Source organism: Falco cherrug, chromosome 3 (assembly GCF_023634085.1).
Source record: "Falco cherrug isolate bFalChe1 chromosome 3, bFalChe1.pri, whole genome shotgun sequence".
Taxonomy (NCBI): Eukaryota; Metazoa; Chordata; class Aves; order Falconiformes; family Falconidae; genus Falco; species Falco cherrug.
In genome coordinates, this window is record NC_073699.1 from 47,246,077 (window position 1) to 47,265,182 (window position 19,106).

Here is a 19,106-nt window from a genome sequence, read left to right on the forward strand (position 1 = left end):
GAGCCCATCCTAGACTGAGGCCAACTTCCTGAGGTACTGTTCCGACACTGATCTGTTACCTCTCTGATCTAAAATGAGGTCATTTTGGCTCAGCAGCATGTCACTATGATGCTGTACATCAAACGGCTGGGCAGGGTCAGGCTGCCTAAAGAGGCATGGTGACAAGGACAGGTCGCTGCAGGCATCCTCTGCACTTGAATAAGGCTGCAGGGAGCTGTACTCCAGCGGGAACATGGCTCTGCCCACCTCTCACGTGGCAGTGGGACCTTCCTCTCTCCTCCAAAACAACCCTCAAGCTGCACTGGTACAACTGGTTATAGGGGTGCAGCAAAATCAGGATAGAAAACCGATCCAGGACAAAAACAACATCCTCACCAGAAAAGGACGGGAGGACAAGGAAAAGAAGCACCATTTAGAGCCTGGCTCAATTCTGGATGCATTTAATTGTGAAAAACATGGATGCTTTCTTGGAAGTTTGTTCAATTTTTCTTCAAATTTTGATGTTAACTCTTTTAATTAAGGTAAGTATCTGCATCTGACATGCCCTGTTCACAATGCTGGCTACACCTTTTCTGTTCATACCTGCACAGCATTAGTGGTTATAGGAAAGCTTGAATTCCTGGCACAAACACAGCATCATGTTGTTTGGGCTTGGGGTTTTTTGCCCTCTGCTTGCAGAGCAGCACTCACACAGGCACACTTGCTGCATGTTAGGATGAGTAGAACAGCCTTCGGACACGGGCTGCAGTTGTTCTGCTTCAGAATCAACACTCTCTAAGCTTGTATGGTAGATGAAATGTCTCCAGGCTCTGGGCAGTAGAAAAACACATGAAGATATGACTGCTTCAGGTGGTATTCTGCTTGCAGGTTTAACAGTAACCCTCATGACCAGAAGAGCTGGAAATGCTTTTTTTTTTTTTGTTTGTTTTGTTAATAAAAGCTCAGAATCTAGAACAGCCTAGATTGTGGGCAAGCTGGTGTTATGATCTAATCCTAGCTGTTGATTTCCAGATCTGTCAATTCAGTACCGCTCAAAACTTAGATTAAAAACTACCTCCACCCTCAAAAAAGGATTTAAGGAAATTATCGTGAAACAAGCAGCATACTAATACTACAAAGCAGATTCAGCTAAGTATACTTCTGCAAAGGAGGTTACTGTTCAGTCAACTCTGTTTTAACTGTATTTCTTGATATTCCAATCTTCTTGTCACTTCTTTTCTGACAAAAGTCATCTTCAGTTAGACTGTAGATGAGATTTAATAAATAGTGCTTATTTTCCATACTAAGGCTGGCTTTACTTAGCATAACTGAGTTAGGTAAAGAAGTGACAAATCCAGTTGGGCACACATATATTGGTACACAACAGAAAAGTATATGGCATTTTCTATTGTGAGTGAAGAATTGTTACCAAAAATCCCCCGTGATGAGATCGGGTGAAAAGGCCATGTCCTGGTTTCAGCTGGTATAGAGTTAATTTTCTTCTTAGTAGCTGGTGCAGTGCTGTGTTTTGGATTTGGTGTGAGAATAGTGTTGATAACACATGGATGTCTTTGGTTATTACTAGTTAATGTTTATGCAAAGTCAAGGACTTTTCAGTTTCTCAGGCCCTTCCAGCCAGAGGGCTGGAGGGGCACAAGAAATGGGGAGGGGACACAGCCAGGACAGCTGGCCCCAACTGGCCAAAGGGATATTCCATACCATGGGACATCATGCTCGGTGTATAAACTGGGGGAGGCTGGCCGAGGCTGCTGGTCGCTGCCTGGGGACTGGCTGGGCATCGGTCAGTGGGTGGGAGCAGTTGTACCATGCATCACTTGGGTTTTCTCCCTTCCCTTTGGGTTTCAACCCTCTCTCCTTCTTCCTCCTTCTCATTATAATGATTATTACTGTTGTTGTTATTATTACGGTTTGGGGTTTTTTACTCCTTTAATATTTTAATTATTAAATTGTTCTTATGTCAACCCTCGAGTTTCATATTTCTTTTTGATTCCCTTCCCCATCCCTCTGGGGGGGATGCGGGGGGAGTGAGCGAGGGGCAATGTAGTACTTACTTTTCTGGCTGGCGTTAACATAACAGGCCAAACCTTACCAGCACCCCAGACACGCACACACCTTGCTAGTCCCCCACAGCCACAGTCCTCACCAACTTCAGCAAGAAATCAGGGCTCACAGAAGTCTTAGAAGGTGTTACAAGAACAGGTTCGAGGAGTTGAGCCTACAAATTACTCTCTGTCGTGGGTAACTTCCTGTACAGTGGAGTATCACAGGCAATTTTGTTTATTTTTTTTACCATAAGAAATAATGGAAATGATACGTGTAGTAAGAAACATTGACATTTCATGGAAATGGGCATTTGCATGTAATCCTCCCTACTGCTGGCAACTTTAGTGGGTTTTTTTTCTTATTAATTGAGAAAAAGTATAATACTAGTTACGTAGCATTTCAATATGACATTTGAATCACCAGCTTTTTTTCCAAATATGCAGAGAAAAAAAATGATAGTAAAACTTCCCAATATCAGTGCAGCTGATATAAATCAGTACCATTGGAAAAAATCCGTGATCACAAACAAATAAGGTGATGCAGAACCTGTTAATGTCCAGGACTTGGAGAGTGATATACAGTCCAGACTGTATTGGGAGCAGGAAGCACATAACCCTATCAACAGCCTCCTATAAGGTGGGGGACTAAGCATTTGTACCTACCATGGCTTTCACTATGGGACCCCAAAGATCCAATTCCAAGAAAGAAATAAAAAAAAAAATAGTAACAAGAAAACCAGTTCAACCTTTAAGGAAACTGAATATTAATTTGTTTCTGGCCACAGATTTTTTTGGTAATATAAACAACATCAATCCTAATAGAAACTCTGTGTGTGGGGGCGGGGGGGAAGTCCACATGTATCTATACAGGGCTCATCCTAAACATGTAGCAGTTTCTTTGACAATAAGTCTTTTCGTGTTTTGGTATACTAGTGCAATGTTCATGTTCTCACAACTAGCCTGAAGGGTTTCTAAATTAGTAACCCAATGTTACCACAGTAACATAAAGTACCACCAAAATGGACCACTTTTTAGAGATCAACTATAATCAAATTAGTGACCAAGCAAGTTATAAGAATTCTTGCTTTTCCAGTTTTGGGAGTTTGGGGCTTTATTGGGGTCTTTTGTTGTCTGTGTTTTAAAATTAAAATACGTACAGAGTGTGCTTTGTTTACCTTGCAGGAATAGATCCTGTGTAAGCAAAAAAAGAATCACCACCAACAGCAAGAAAAAAGCAGCTCTCACACTTGCTAAGGGTCTCTAGTTTCAGTTCCCAGGCATACAAAGTTTTAACAACCCATCTCTGGTTTTACTTTTGCAGACTGCTTGCAAGCAGAACACACTCTTTCCTTGTCCCAATACTATTTAAAACACAGTGAAACCTCACTCTCAGAGCTTCTTAAACACCAGGATCCTGTCCATCATGCTGTCTCAGATACCCTGGGGCATGTTAAATAGCACTAGATGCCCTATAAGTCAACCTGCCATCCTTGATCAGACAATCTTCAAACTGAGAATATTCAAGTTAAAAACAGTCACATATAAAGTTCAATGTTCAAAAGACATCATCTTCACAGTCGTCACATCCACACAGACCAGAGTATCTGTCCTACATTCACATAAATTTGATAAAAATATGAGTTTCTTTATATCTTAAAAAAAACCCCAACCAACCAAACCCATCCACCCTGTGAATAAAATGCTCTCAGTACAGCCAGCCCCCACCAACCAGCCACACCACGCAGCACCTTCATACAAGGGCTACCACAGGATTGAGGACAAGCAGCCCCATCCATCCCAGCAAGTTTTCACACAGCGGTCTTTATTCAAGCAGCATCAAGTATCTGAACAAAAATCCGGAAGACCTGTATTTGGTTATTTTCTATTAAAAGACAGCATCTCATTGTATATAAATATTTTTTTGTCCTAAGCCTGCTCTAACAACTTCCTTGGGGTATCTCTGCAGTCTTATCATTCATAAAAATCTTTGGAAAAATACTGAGATTATATGAACTTTTTCTGACTCTTGCTGTGTTGAAATAAAAGAGACATCGGTTTATGGTTGTGTCAATCAGAGCTAGATATATTTGTTTACAATATTGCTTATCAATAGCACAAATGTTCTAAGTTGATTGTTGAGTTCAGTGATTTGTGAAATTTGAGATTTTTTTTCTTACGAAAATTAATAGGAATTTTTACTCTTATTAGTGGGAAAGTATGTCACATATTCAACTTCTCTACTTTTGACCTGGCTGACTAGTTTTTATTCTTTAGATGATGCTATCATTTATAGTTGGGAGGTAATGCCAAAGCTTTTTTGATTAATCTACTGGAACAATTGGCTCTAATTTATATTCCTTTCAGAAAGATGGACGGAAAGAAGGAAACTGTGTCCAAAGACACTACACAAATCCCTCCAAAAACACTTCCATGAGCACAGGATTGCTCCTTGCCTTCCTTTGTCACACAAAGCAACAGTGAGTGAGCCAGGAACCCGGGATCCCTGTCTTCCTCCACCATCAGCTTTCTAAAAATTGCATCCCGAAGTTACAAAGGAGAAGGTGCTCTCCTGTTAAAATGATCTTCCAGCTGGGAAAATACATCAGTCAAAACATACTATATACATGTGTCTGTAGTGGCACATACATGTACACATGCTCTCTCTCCGTCTCCATGGTACTAGAGTTTAACTTCTGTGATTTCCAATGTGGATGTGCTTATTTAGATATGAGCGGCTTTCTGCTGTATGGGTGGAGTTTGGAGGTAGAGTACATGATATTCCTTTCAAAAAACACATACATCTGAATGAGCCACCAAACCAAAATGACACATAAAGCTCAAAACTAGCACTGAGTACCTTCAGCCTACTTGACTTTCTAACTTTAAATAGCTGGTTTAGCACAGTTGTACAGTCTGCAATACACTGCAGTGATTTGTGCATATAGCTTTCTCTCCTGCTGATTACCATTTATAGGCTATAACTAAAGAAAAGGTGGCTCAGGGACTTTTCACATACAGTACTGAACACGTTCCTGAGGAAAAAAAAAAGATAAAACCCCACAAATGTAACTGTTCACTAAAAAATAAAAAAGCCCTGTATCTGCAAGTGCTCCAAATGTCACAAGAAAACTAAGTTCAAAGGCAAATGTACATTCCCCTATTATATTATAAAACATGCAGTGTGAAAAAAAAACTTAGGATAATCTCTGAATCATTAATTCTCTTCCATTTACATGAGAATATAAGCACCAGATCTTTTTATGTAGATTGTCACAAAAATGACAGCCCGGGGCACTTCTCAAAGTTTAGTGAGATCTCACTAAGTGGCCTTCTCCCAGTTGTTTTGAAGGACAGATCCTTACTTTAGGATTATCCCATTTAAATTATGAGGTAAAATAATCCCCCCAACACTCCAAAAGTCCTAACAGCTGCATCTTCATGGGAAAAAAGAGCCGGTAAGGACAAGAACCAACAGTTGTTACTGCAAACTAGTGGCTCTGGATCCCAAGCAGCTGCCGAACAACAAGAATCATAAAACTAAGGTGCTTAAAAATAAATCAAACACCAAAACTAAATTACTACCAGCAAGAACATCTTATTTTAATGATAAAAATGCGTGAAATGCCAGCCAATTTCAAGCTGCACTAAACTGAACATAATCCTTACATGTAAGTCATAATTTATGGGAAATAACTATTTGAAATGCCGACTGTAGAATTTATAACTTAATGGCTGGCATGCCAACCGCTAAAATGGTTCACACACCTGGCTGTTTTTATACTATGCGAATTGCTGGGGTGGTGCAAAAATTAAAGTTATTTTCACTGATGTCCATGCTGAGAGTGCACCCATCCTCCAAGGGTGAAGGGCACCAGTGGGTCAGCGGTGGCAGAGCTCTCATGTTACATCCCTTTGCTGCATGTCTGATTGTCTGCCTTAAAATACACCAACTTTTACTGGAAAATTTCACTCCTTGTCAGAGGAATGTTTAAAATAGAGCGTCTTCTCTTGTCAAGGGTAATATTTATGTACACAAAAAAAATGAAATTGCTGTGACAGTGTAAAAGAATTACAAATTTGCAAAGGGAGCGCAGTACAATTCTGGGCGCTTTTCTGTCACCTTGGCAGTGACAGAAGGACAGCGGCTGCTGGGCAGCCACCCCACCATACTCCTCACTCCCCGCCTCCTCTCCCTGCTGCAAGGGCAGTCCCAGGGTAAGGAAGACAAATACGGGTTTGAAGTGTTCTGCAGTTGCTTAGCAACTGCTAAAAAAACCCAAGAGATTTCAGTCAATGAACTGGCACATACACCTCTACACATATCAACGGTGACACGAGGAGTGCCACCACACCGTTAGACATCTCAGCCCTGGGATGCCCCCCCAGCCCCAACATTAGCATGTCCCACCTCACCCTTCCAACCTGCTTCCAGCCTCTGCTCACTCATCCATCCCAAAACTCCCAGCACCACAGAAGGGCACAGCAAGCACCTGTGTGCGGGTAAGGAGATTATTTTTAGTTGTGAAGAGGCCAGCTATGCCCTTCGCTCTGTTACCACACACCTGCAAACCACGACTGCTTTAAAAAGCAATTGAGATTGAAAAGCTGCCCCTGAACTAGCCCTCCCGCGGTACAGACCAGGTTTCTTCCCAAGCCATGCGATGTATAGTCAGCGACCATTACCGGCCATTCCCATGCCTGTTACCGGTTTCAGTGGGAAATGATGGCCAAATTGCATAAACCTTTTGGGCACCATGATTGCACATCATCATCATCATGCCAAGTGTTTTCAGATTTTCAAACCTGATACATATGTGTATGTACAGATTTTGACAGGGAAGATTCTTCCACCACTCTTCTGTAAACTGCCATTAGGTCTATATAATAATTTATATAAACTTGAAGAGATGATAGAAGGAAGCTATGCTTGAAAAAAATATTTTCTGTTTTACAGATGCTTCACTCCACAGATGAGTACATATGAAGGGAAAAGAAACCACACCACACTGCAATGCAACAGGTTTTAAGTTATCAGTATAGAAAATTATGCTAAGGAAAAGTGAAAATTTATGCTGGAAATTAAACCATTTCTAACCACTGCAGCAGTTAGGTTCAGAAACGGCTTTCCAGGAGCAGCAACATGGCCAAGGAACTGCAGCCATGCCTGAGCCACCTATCCTGTCCCTTCCACAGCCAGCAAAGGAGGAGTACCCCCACCACCTGAGCTGGCTGGAGAAGCTGTTCCCACATCTGCCCCTTTCCACCAACAGCAAAGGGCACCGGGGGCAACAGGATCAGTGTAGCCCAGCCAAGGGGATATCCCAGCCTGGGGGTGAGCTGCCCTGGCGCAGGGGGCTGCAGGGGCAGCTGAGGGACCCTTCCATGTCCCAGCTTCCCACCTGCACTGACGGGAAACAACCAGAGCTGGGAAATTGCCCTTCCCCAGTGGTTTTGTGCATTTTCTGTGAACCTTAAAAATACATGTGCGCTTCTCAAAGATGCTGCCTCCCCCTTAAGCCCAGAAAAAATATATCACCATATTTCTAAGAAACAGAAATGCTCATCAGTCACATTTGAATTTCAAGGTGCATCATTTCTCGTGCTTGCTTCAATCCTTAAAACACTAATTTCCTTAATTTTAGTCTTTTTCTTCTCTCCTTTAAACTAGTACCCAGTACCTTTTCAAAACTTACCTGCTCTAAGTTACCACCAGTGAGTTTTATTTATGATAGTGCTGTGGTACCAAGTAGACCTCTGTTATGGTGTTTCACAAACATCTTGCTTGGCACCTCCAAGGGACCCATTACATTCTTTATCCTCACAATTCTTAGTATACTGAAAAGAAATAATACAAATTCTTAAGAAAGCTACTGTTTGCAGATCCCTTCTAAATATCTACTACCAGGTAAAGTTCAGAAGTTTTCTGATTTCTTTAACGCTGTCCCAGCGATTTTAATAGCCATGCACTCCCAGGTGTTTTTACGTGAACACTGGAAATAAAAGTAAAGGCCTCAATAAATAGGTTTGGTGGTGTTTGATTTTTTGGTGGTGGATTTTTTTTTGTGTGGAGTTTTTTGTTGTTTTGGTTTTGGTTTTTTTTAATTAAGTGACCACACAGTAGCATTGCCAGTTGCATTCACTAGGAGCTAGTGAATGTAGCACAGTTTTGAGTAATATGGCAACAAAACTGGACTTAAGACTTTCAGGCATCTGTTAAAAAAAAAAACCACCAAAAAACCACAACCATAAAGCCACCAAACCTGAAAGGACAGTAACAAAACCCTCTTGGCTTTCCAGAATGGTATTAAAACAGAATTAATGCTTGGAACCACAATGCGGGTTGGACTTGTGTCACTCCTGTTTCATACAGGAAGAAAAGCACTTGTCAGGTGAAGAGAAGTACAATAATTATTACAACTCCTGGCTCCTGAAGGCAGGCCCCTTCCCCTCTGCAAGGCCATGACACAATGGTTCAAGACTTCCAAAATGACATGGCTATCTTTGCTGCCACAGCCACTGTACCTGCACAAATTATTTTGTGAAGCTCCAGAAAATACATACAAAGTTTGTTTAGGACCTTCAATACCAAACAGCACCATAACGAATTGTACTACTTTATTCTTTAAGCTGTCCTTATCTTGTATTAACATTATTCTTTATCTTCCTTCCCAGCACAATTTGCTTTTCTAACTAATTTTAATTCTCATTGCATACAAATCCACTCCTCTAGAAATGCTGCTGGACTACACCTGTTCTCTGTAATCACTGAAGACACCTCAGCAAGTTTCTGTTGTGTTACAAGTACAAATGCAGGTCCTTCTGAAAAGACCTTATTCTCGGTCTTAATTGAAAAGTTACTAATACTCATTTTCCAAGATTGCCTGGTGATACAAGGTAAATTAAAAGACCATAGCACAGTGGAGCACACTGAACTGATTGAAACATTATTAGCTCTTCCCAGGTGGAAAGGATGTAAAACAAAGCAAAAAGATAACTGTTTGAAAGCATAATGACAAGGTGACTTTGGATGGCATTATGGAGACAGGAAACCAACATTTTAATAATAAATGAGAGATGACAGATAATGCGAAGGTATCTTACCAAGAGTTTCAGTACTGGGTACAGCAGAGAAGAAGGAACCAACAAAAAAGGTGTAAAGAGGGATGATATGATCAAAGCCACAGGGCTGGGAAATGCTCTTGCAAGCAATATTCAGAACTGATAGAAGTGGGACAAGGCTGCTGTCATCCAAGCTAGAAAAGTGATGGCACAAGTACTTAGTAGTAGTATGTGAGACACTGATAGAAGATTTCACAGCAGATAGGGAAGGATGCATCTTAGACATGGTAGACCAAGAAAATCTTCAAGATATGGGCTTCCTCTGCTTGGAAGGACCTTGGCAGAAATAAAACAGGGTTGGAAGGACTAGTCAGTTTTCATTCCTCTGATACTGTTTTAATGACTGCTTTTTTTAAAGCATCCATTTTTCATTATTGTTTTAAAAGATTAACAGGTTTAAGACAGGAAGAGAAAGACATTTTCTGATCCAAGTGAATTGCAGAATTTTTACCTTAGGGAGAAATTATGAAACTGGTATAAGTCCTACTTTGTCTGGAAAGATCATCATAAAGGCTCCTTAAGACACAAGGCTCTCAGTAGGCTAACTTAATAGCAATTGCACTAGCTACACAAGAAAGTGACCTTTATTGATATGAAATATTAGGATACCTTAGCAGTTTAAAAGGCCCCGGAAGCAAATTTCAGATTCCAGCTTAGCAGAGGACAACCTAGAATAAGAGGCTAATGTTAACGCTCTTTTTATGTGTTTAAAAATTATACAGACAAAAATCACATCCATACAGAAATAAAAGGTTGTAATCTAACCGTATCAGAGGCAATGCAAGCACTCAAAACTTATGCAGACTATTTAAGGACTTGGTTTCAAGGGAGAGTACATTTAAAGAAGTACAAATCACCCCAGGTGATAGCTCATGTGAAATAGGGATGTTAAGAAAATCCCCCTGGACTCTAAAAGTATGCTAAAACCATGCTAGATACAACAGGGACTGAAGCAGAATTACACCTAGTATGGTTTTTCTCTTTAAGAAGGAAAAATGCAATATTTTTTTTGAGGCTGTATCAGTTCTGCATTCACAACTGGGCCATCTGACTTCTCCCACAAGTACAAAGAATTAAAATGAACCAGTAGTAAAAATTAACCTCATCAACCTGTTTCTCAGTATTAGCAATTTGTTCTCTAAATACAGTAAACAACTCCATTTTGAAGACAAAATGCAAACGGGGTCCCCATAAGCATCACTGTAGCTGGGTTTCTGTCCCCTCTATAAAAACGCACAGAGCTTCCAAATTTTCCCATAGCAGAGCAAGAGTGTTAATGCGGCAGTACAAGGTACAGGGTCATACTTTGGTCGGTACTTCTGGCTGAAAGAAAACAAGCATTATATTGTAATGATCACGAGCTATTATAACCATCTCAAGAAGTCACACCGCTGTCCCAGTGTCCTGCACAGAAGTGCCTGGTGCAGATCTGCCTGTGTGGAACTTGCAATTGCTATTTCAACACCATTGGGCTTGGGTGTTACAGGACCCTCCAACTGGCAGGTTTCACAAAGAAAACACCCTACAAGAGAGGCTCATCCAGCATCTTCACACTTAGTGAAAACTCCTTTCCAGCTATAAAAAAAGGCAGGAAACTCTCACCCTGGTACATGTTGCTTCCAGAAGCTGCATACTGCTGAAAACATTTTGAAGATCTGACATCAAGTCCCTAAAGCTAGTAAACTCTTCCCTGGGGAATGCCATGTAAATACCACAAGCAGCTGAACAGAAACTCCTGCCAATTCCATCACCTCTTCCCTGTAGAGTTTAGAAGGCAGGAACATGCAAGAAAGCAACAGTCACACCAGTGACAGCCTACCGCTTGCTCACTGCTGGCAGGGCTGAGCCTGCCTCTGACTTGTGGGGCAGGTTGACTTACAGGCAGGTCCCACTTTTATTGAAGAATTTCACATGAAATGTTTGCAGTGTTTCCAAATATATAATGAAAAGGAAATAAAAGGCAAGTTTTATGCTTTAAAATATGGCACAGGACTTTTACTTCTTGTTTCAGATGGCCAAACAGCCCTTGAAATTGAAATTCACATCACATGAGCATTATAGACTTGGGAAGAAAAGGAGCTGGAGGACAGGCAAAGGAAGGGATGGTTTAAAAACACACATGCAGGAAGGGAAAGAAGAACAGGGAAGGGAGACTCAAGCTGTCAATATAAATTCATTCCTTCTTCATGCATGTTTGTAATCGCCAACAAGGCAACTTCTCCACTACAAGGTTACCTCTGAAGGATTTTCAAAAGACAATTGCATGGGCCAAAGAAAGTAATCTAGTGAAGTGTAAAAGGCCTGACTACTAAACTAAAATAAAATAGACGGGGGAAAAAAGGTACAGTTCATAAGGATTAAAGGATTTCTCATTAATTTTTGAAAATTCAACAACAAAGAAGTTCAAGACTTCCTAGTGGCTGTGGATTGAAACTGATGTGTTAAGCATGGAACTAAACAAGCTTTCATAAATAGAGATCGGTTTCTGTCACCTTCAAAACAGATTTTATTATTATTCTTCTTATTTTTGCAAGTGCTTCACCATCTTAGAAATGTCTAAGTAGCATTCTAAGATGTCACGTCAAGACCTGTGAACAAGCAGGAAAAAGTAAATCCCGCACCATATTGGAACACAGAACATCAGAATAGAAAACATGGCATTGTCATGTGTTTAAGCAATAAAAATCCAAACGCTTATGGAAACAAAGATAATCGTTCCTGCAACTTCAAATATAAAACCTCAGGTCTGCAAGTCCTGTCACTTATCTTGGCCAAGATGTAAACAAAGACCACCTCTTCAACCCCAAACAATACAATGCTAGTAATGGTGATCATTTAAACAAGGGGAACATGGACTTTAAAGGGGGCTGAAAAGGAGAAAGAAACTATGTTAATGCTGTAAAGCAAGATTCATGGCTTTGAAGGGACACGACGAAGAGCTATGCAAGTGTCCCCTTTTCCCCATAAAGTTATCCAATTCATGCTACAAAGGATGCTCACAGACAGCTTCCTCCAAAACTGCCCCCAAGGTCACCTAGTGCTCCATTTGTATGTGCCAGAAGACTACATGTAATTTTAGTAGTCAGCCTTGTCCAGCTTCCTAGTTTTCAGCACCACTGTCAGACATACAGAGCTCCTGCGGGCTGCAGGAACAGGGCTGAATACCAGCAGAGCAGTTACTATTCATATGTAGGACTCCAAAAAGTATTTACATAAATACAACGTGCCTGTAGAGAGTTCTCAACTCGGGCCAGTTATTCCACGTTTACTACTTATTTTGGAGCTATGTTTTTGAGAGAGTCTAGCTGACGGTGCACCTCCTTCTTCTGACCTAGTGCCATTTGTTCTCCTCTTTCTCACACAGATCTGCTGCTGGGAGATTTGTGCCCACATAGATGTAATGTGGACTGCAACAAAGATGTAACTATGTACGAGTTGAGTAGCACCCAACAGAAATCATCTAAGAAAAATAAAGATTTCTTTAAAGCAATTTTATCTAACATTTTTTACTATACAGACATAACACGTTATCGAGGAAGAAAAAAAATATCACAATGCCTGCATAAAACACAGAAAACCAGCGTGGCCTGTATGAAATGGCACTGGTATATTTAAGAAAAATGCAAAACCATTTTCCTCCTCCCTTTTGAATCTCTGATACTCTCCAGTTTGTTCTAGCCTCCAGGTATGTTTACACAGCAGCCAGAAATATGTAGGTGTATACACATATATATACGTGCACATTCATACCTAAGGACAGGTGTAAGATGTGAAGTAATTTTGGATAGCAGAACCAATACAGAAAACATAACTTGCCTAAGGTTGCAAGGCCTGCTTGGTCTGCTGCTTGGAAACTTCTAATTACAGAATCACAGAACAGCTGAGACAGGAAGGCACCTCTCGAGACTGTCTAGTCCAACCCCTTGCTGAAAACGGGGACACCTTTCAGGACCATGTCCCAGTTGAGTTTTGAGTATCTCCAAGGACAAAGACTCCACAACCACTCTGGGCAACCTGTGCCAGTGTTTGGCCATCCTCAGAGTAAAAGTGCTTTCTTATGTTTAAATGGAATTTCCTGTATTTTGGTTTGTGCCTGTTGCCTCTTGTCCTGTCATGGGATACCACTAAGAGCAGCCTAGCTCCATCTTTACTCCCCCCCATCAGGCATTTATATACACTGATAACTCCATACTTTATTTTAGTGAGAAGCAGAAAAAAAAAAAAAAAGAAGAGCTCTGCGTAGGATCCTAATGCTTCCAGTACCATGTTCTGCAAAAGCCACAAGTAAGAGTTGCTATAAATGGCAGATGTACATATTTCTTGGAGACGAGGAATGCGTCAATCCAGTTTCAGCAAGCTTGCAACAACAACAAAAATAGATGATAATTCAACACCAGATAGATTTAGTATTTGTAGATGTCTTCTAAGAATGGATGTGTTTTAAGAGTTAGTTGCAGACATGATTTTGATGCAAATTTAGGCTTCATAGTTGTGCTGAAGTAAAATATGAAAGTATAAGTTACTTTGTAGCATAAGGAGGAAATACTTGCAAAACTCTTGCTCTTTAGAAAGCTAAAAATCAGTCAATAGAAAAGAAGCATCTGAGGTTTTTTACTCATACCATAGGAAAAACTCCTCATAAAGCCACACTACAGACGAAGAACCCAAATCCTGTATACTTCAGCGTGAAATAGAGGCATGATCTGCTTGGCTGTTGCTCTGTGAAGATTTAACGAAGGCACTCTGCAAAACCTCCTCCCAGTGGAGAGCTTCTAGTGGGATCCTTCAGGCACCCAGTGCAGCAAATGTGTCGAGCAGCCAGCAAAAAAACAGCAAAACAAATGTGACTTTTAAGACAGTAAGCACCCACACAACTCAGAGCCCTGCAGGCAGCAGTGAAGCTGTCAAGATTCAGGTCAGTAATGTGCCACCATTGCCAGAGACACCTACAAAGAGCAGGAGGGGCAGAAGCAGCTCCTCAGGTCAAGCTCTTACAGAAGCATGGCTGGCGTCGGGTACCTGCATGCAGGCATCATGAAAAGGACCCCCACTGGCAGAAAGTGGTCAGCAAAGCTCATTAATCACTTCAGAAAGCCTCATCTAGAGATGACAGGAAGATGAACAGAGATGTTTGCTTTCAGTAAAGAGGTAACAGGCTGAGAGAAAAAAAAAGCAGATGTGTCAGACTCAGAAAGGTCAGAGCTAAGATTTGTATCTATCAGAATGAGCTTTACAAGCAGGAGCTAAGGACATCTTGCTCCAACAAATAAATAAATAAATAAATAACTGAAAAAATGTCAAGCATTTTTGGCAAGAGAACTTAAATTCTTCACCTGCATGCCATCCTTGCGCACCTCTGCCTGCAAGGTATTTTTGGATATCCACACCCCCCCAAAAGGGAGCAGCTGCTACAAAGATGGCAGAGCACGTGGTTGAATGGCAGATCGAAGCTGAAGGACAGAAACAGATTGGAGAAAGTGGAAAGAAGAACAAAAACCAAAAGAGAGTAGATTTGGATGGGAAAATGGGGCAGATGAATTTAGAAAGGAGGTAGTTGCAGTCAAGATGATGAGAACTGTAGGGAAGAGAAACAAGCAGCACCAATCACTGAAGGACAGTGACACTGTATGTTGAGGTTCTGTTCTGTTGCACCCACCATGGTACTTTCCACATAAAATTAACTGCAATCATACTGCCTCTGCCAGACTTCACCCAGTCCTTGGGGAGGCAGGGGATAAAATAGCAATCTCTCCACTCCACAAGATGCTAAAGGAAAATGCAGGGGGGTACAAAGGCCACACGGGACAGGAACATGGCTTGCAGTAGGGCTGATGTAACAGTAATGGAAGAGGAAGGGGTGTAATTTATCAAGTCCCTCATATATCTTCTGACTAGACTGCTGTTATAATGTCACAGTAGAAATACAAAGCTGCACACTCATTTCCACATGACTGCAACGCCCAAAATACCCAGTGCCAATTATGACACTGAGATAGAAGGAAATCATCTTTACCCTGTGAAGTTTGTACTGTAGGTCCTTATATAGACAGGAGTAATTATTCTGATCTTATAGTATTTTTCATTCTTTTTTAAGACATTTGCAGTGATGGTTTATAATCCTAAAGCACAGACTGTTCAGCCTACCTTGCAAACCCACAGTCTGTGGTCACATAAAAGATGCTTCATTTTAATTGTCTCTGTTCCTGCCTTCCTCTTAAGCATTTTTCTGCCTAGATTATACAGGCAGGGAACACTTCAGATCAGGGATTGTATCGTATTATGCATCTGCATTATAGACCAACACACCATATTGTATTAATATCTCTCTTTTAGTTTCATTACCTACAAAACCAGTACCTAGACCTTAAAAGAATAAATTATAACCATGGACCCTAAACACATGCAAGAGCTAAACATTCATAAACTTGTGAAAATGCGCATACCACTGCAAAACTGGATATTCACATTTTTCTCCAGTTAAATGGTACTAATAACCCCAACAAGTTGTATTATGCATTGCATAACTTTCCTATAGAATGTGTTTCTACAGATTTCCTGATCAGGGAGCAGAACAGCCTAATCTTTGGGCTCGTCTACCAGCTTCGAAAATGCTAAGCTCCCTTAAAAGAGAGGCAAGAATTTAATATCGTTCTTTGCCATTAAGTGGGATTTTGCAGTACACACATTCATACTAGGAAGGTATGAATGGATACAGTAAAATTATTGTACGAGATTCAACAGATATGCAGCGAAAAAAAGATGGCCATATATCAGAAGTATAAATAATATACTGTTTCAATTAATAAACCACTATGCTACAGAAGTGTGACACAATTGCATGGCAGGGCATAAAACCAAATAGCGTCTGTCATGGAATGGGCAATTCATGTTTAAAAATAACATATTTACAAAGTGAGATCTGGGTTGTAAGCTTCAGGTACTTCATGGAAAGGCTGTAGCAAGCAGTTGTGCCTACAGGTGGCTGTAGCACATCCATGAAAGACAATGTGTGACAGACAGGAATCTCATTCCCAGGATTATGCAGACAATAGCATCCAGATTACTATTTGCCAGTTGTATTCTACATTAAATCTATCAAGTGACACTTAATACTGCAGGTAATACAATTAAGTAAAATTTAAGTTAATCATAGTGTAAAAAAATAAATTAAAAAAAATCAATAATACCGTTTTATTTCAATTTACCATACCACTGCAGCTGTGAGAACTGCAAGAAAAAGACATTGCTGCTTCCATTCCCTGCTCTATAAAACACGACCTTCCTCTAAACGTTGCAGAGGTTTGACATGCAGATGCCTAGAGCTAGGCATATTCCATCTGCATGGAGTTTCTGACTCCATGTAGTTAGCCCCCAGAATAACTCGTGCCAGGAGAGCAACAGCCCTGCAAGAGGGGCAGGGCAGGTAGACCTTACCCACCACCAGCCCTTGCCCAGCTCCTGGAGGAGCACCCTTGCCCCTGAACTAGGGCAGCTGCCATCTGCACACAGAGAACATAGTCATGTGTCTGACCCCGTTAAAAAGTGCTGCCGCATCAGTGTGGGAAGAGCATCATGGCAATAAGGCCTTCTCAACTTAGCGTAGACTTCGCCGAGCCTGCAGAGGGAATCTCCACCAAGAGGGCTTTATCCTGCACCTCCCCACCACCACCAAGTTTTCAGATTTAAAATAAAACACTTTCACTCAACAAAATACAGAGATCAATCTATTGATTTCCCATGAACTCTCAAAAGTGTTATAATAAGCATTTACAGATGGGCTATTGAATGTCTTGATCATTTAAACAGACATTTCATCAGCAAAGTAATAATTGGAGCTGGTTCCAAAAACAGAGGAAAAGGACAAAGGAGCTTTAGGGCACAGTGTCACTTTTCTCATTCTAATGTAAATCTTTACACACATATCGCTTACTGCTACTCGACTTAAAAACTGTTAAGCATACAAGTACAAATCCTGCAAAATAAACACTGTGGTAATACTTTAAATCTCTATGCCTGTTTTTCAGGAGTATCTCTTTCATTGCTAACAGACTACCAAAAAAAAAACCCAACCCCCAAAAAAGGCATTAACCTTAAGTATCATCTTTCCCATTTAGACTTGCTATGGTTTTAAGTAATGCAAAATTCACTTACACGTGTAGCAGTAAAATGACTCAATATCTTAATAAACCAGAGCTAGTGTAGCATTATTTATTGCAGGCACTCAGCTTACTGTATATAGCCATCTCCAACCAGCAGGCAAAACTAGTGTTTCTGAAAACACTACTCTTCAAGGAGTATTTATATTTCTATTAGATTAAAATGAGTACTAGTATGACGCTGAAATTGTTAGCAACATACTAATTTCTACACAAACCTCTATTAGCGTTAGATGGTATAAGTGATGCTTCCCCAGAGAGAGAGGGATATGAATGGAACACCTGAGACCTTGATTTTTGTAACATACTTTTGTGCCCTTACCATACATACTCATACACATGCGCACACACTGCATGTCTGGTTGGAAAGTAAAGTCTCCCTTTCACATGACAAAGGACTTGGAGCCTTACGTATAGGGCAACATACCAGAAGTAAGAACAGTTCAGAAGGGCATAGCAAACATGTTATGCATGCATCTCCTAACAAAGAGTAGTTAATTTTATTTATTTTTTTTTTTACATTGAGAAACTTAGTAGCAAAACTTGAAAATAAAATTTCATTGAGAATAATCTGAAGTGTGCTGCATTTCCGGCAGCAATATGCTGGTTATAGTTAAAATATGTTTACAGCAACAAAGATGACTTTTTGATAGAGTAATCTACACAAACTGTTGCTTCAATTTGTTTTCTTTGTTTACACAGAAGAAAACTGAGGTTGTAACAAAAAGAGAATCAATAACAAAGTAGCTTTATCCTTGCGGTTAAGGCATTGCAAGTTTAAATTACACTGTCACCAGTTCTGGTTTCACAACTGCCATTTTTATGGTGATGTTTGCATAGATCATCACAGCTCTTTTTGGAGGCAGAGATGTCCACACATACAGAGCTGCCGGTGCAGCATTTCAGTTCTGATGAGTGGTGGTATTACCTGTATCCAACCACCAAAAATACACTAACTTTTACAACACTTTCCTAGCTCTGCTTTATGTTACTTACAAGTAACAATAGCTCAATACATGGCATAGAAAATAGCAGCCTCTCATCTCTTGAAAATACACTGGATATGGTAAAAATATAATTCAGCTGGGGATATTACTTTCTATGTTTCTTTATTACTAGCATCACTGTTATTTACTCTTTCATGCAATGCTGTTGCAAAGTCATAAAGATGTAAATAATTTACTTCAGGTAAGCCTCTGTTAAAAAAGGCAGAAGGCATACTTTAACTTAAGCCTCTTTATGACACTTTTGGCTGGTAATATGGAGCAGCAAGAGAATATGATACAGCCTGAGAACAACATGCCTTCACATCATAAGTCCTCCCTGTCCAGGCTTAACTGTTACCATGCAAAAAAGCCACTCTCCAAGTCTACATCAAAGAACACAACTTCGGAAGTAAAACCTAGGTGAATGTAGGCAGTGAGGTAACTATCTTAGTCAACAGCACAAATTCAAAGAAACTGAAATGTACCAGCTATGATTAAACCTTCCAAATACTTTTCCTTTTGAATATACTATCACAAATAATAAAGCATGTGTATCTGTTATACCCACAGCAATACAAAGTTACTAACCAAATAAACGCTTGCATTGAAGGGTATCTTCTACTCAGGAGGCAATAACAATTTAATACCACATATTTTAAGAGTAAACAACTTAAATTTTGCTTTGGCTTATAGAGTAGGAAAAACCTCTTCACGGATAGGTGCAGAGGGAAGAGTGAAGAGCGAAGACTAGTACCAAAATAGCTCCCATTCCTAACACCTTTCTGATCCTGGCTGAGACAATC

The 19,106-nt window shown here is 40.4% G+C and overlaps 1 protein-coding gene across 11 annotated transcripts in view; it reads right to left on the reverse strand.

The window, feature by feature from the left end:
- The window catches only part of FAM110B (family with sequence similarity 110 member B), a 116,021-nt gene that overhangs the window by 40,716 nt on the left and 56,199 nt on the right, over positions 1–19,106 (reverse strand). For 2 of the 11 annotated variants that reach the window (XM_055704511.1, XM_055704507.1), the window contains 2 exons: positions 7,736–7,877; positions 583–809 (listed from right to left, as the gene is read on the reverse strand). The exons of 7 other annotated variants lie outside the window; for them this stretch is intronic. The gene's annotated coding sequence lies outside the window, so the exon portion shown is untranslated. The remainder of the gene's footprint in view (positions 1–582; positions 810–7,735; positions 7,878–19,106) is intronic. 2 more of the 11 variants (XM_055704509.1, XM_055704508.1) reach the window with 1 other exon arrangement.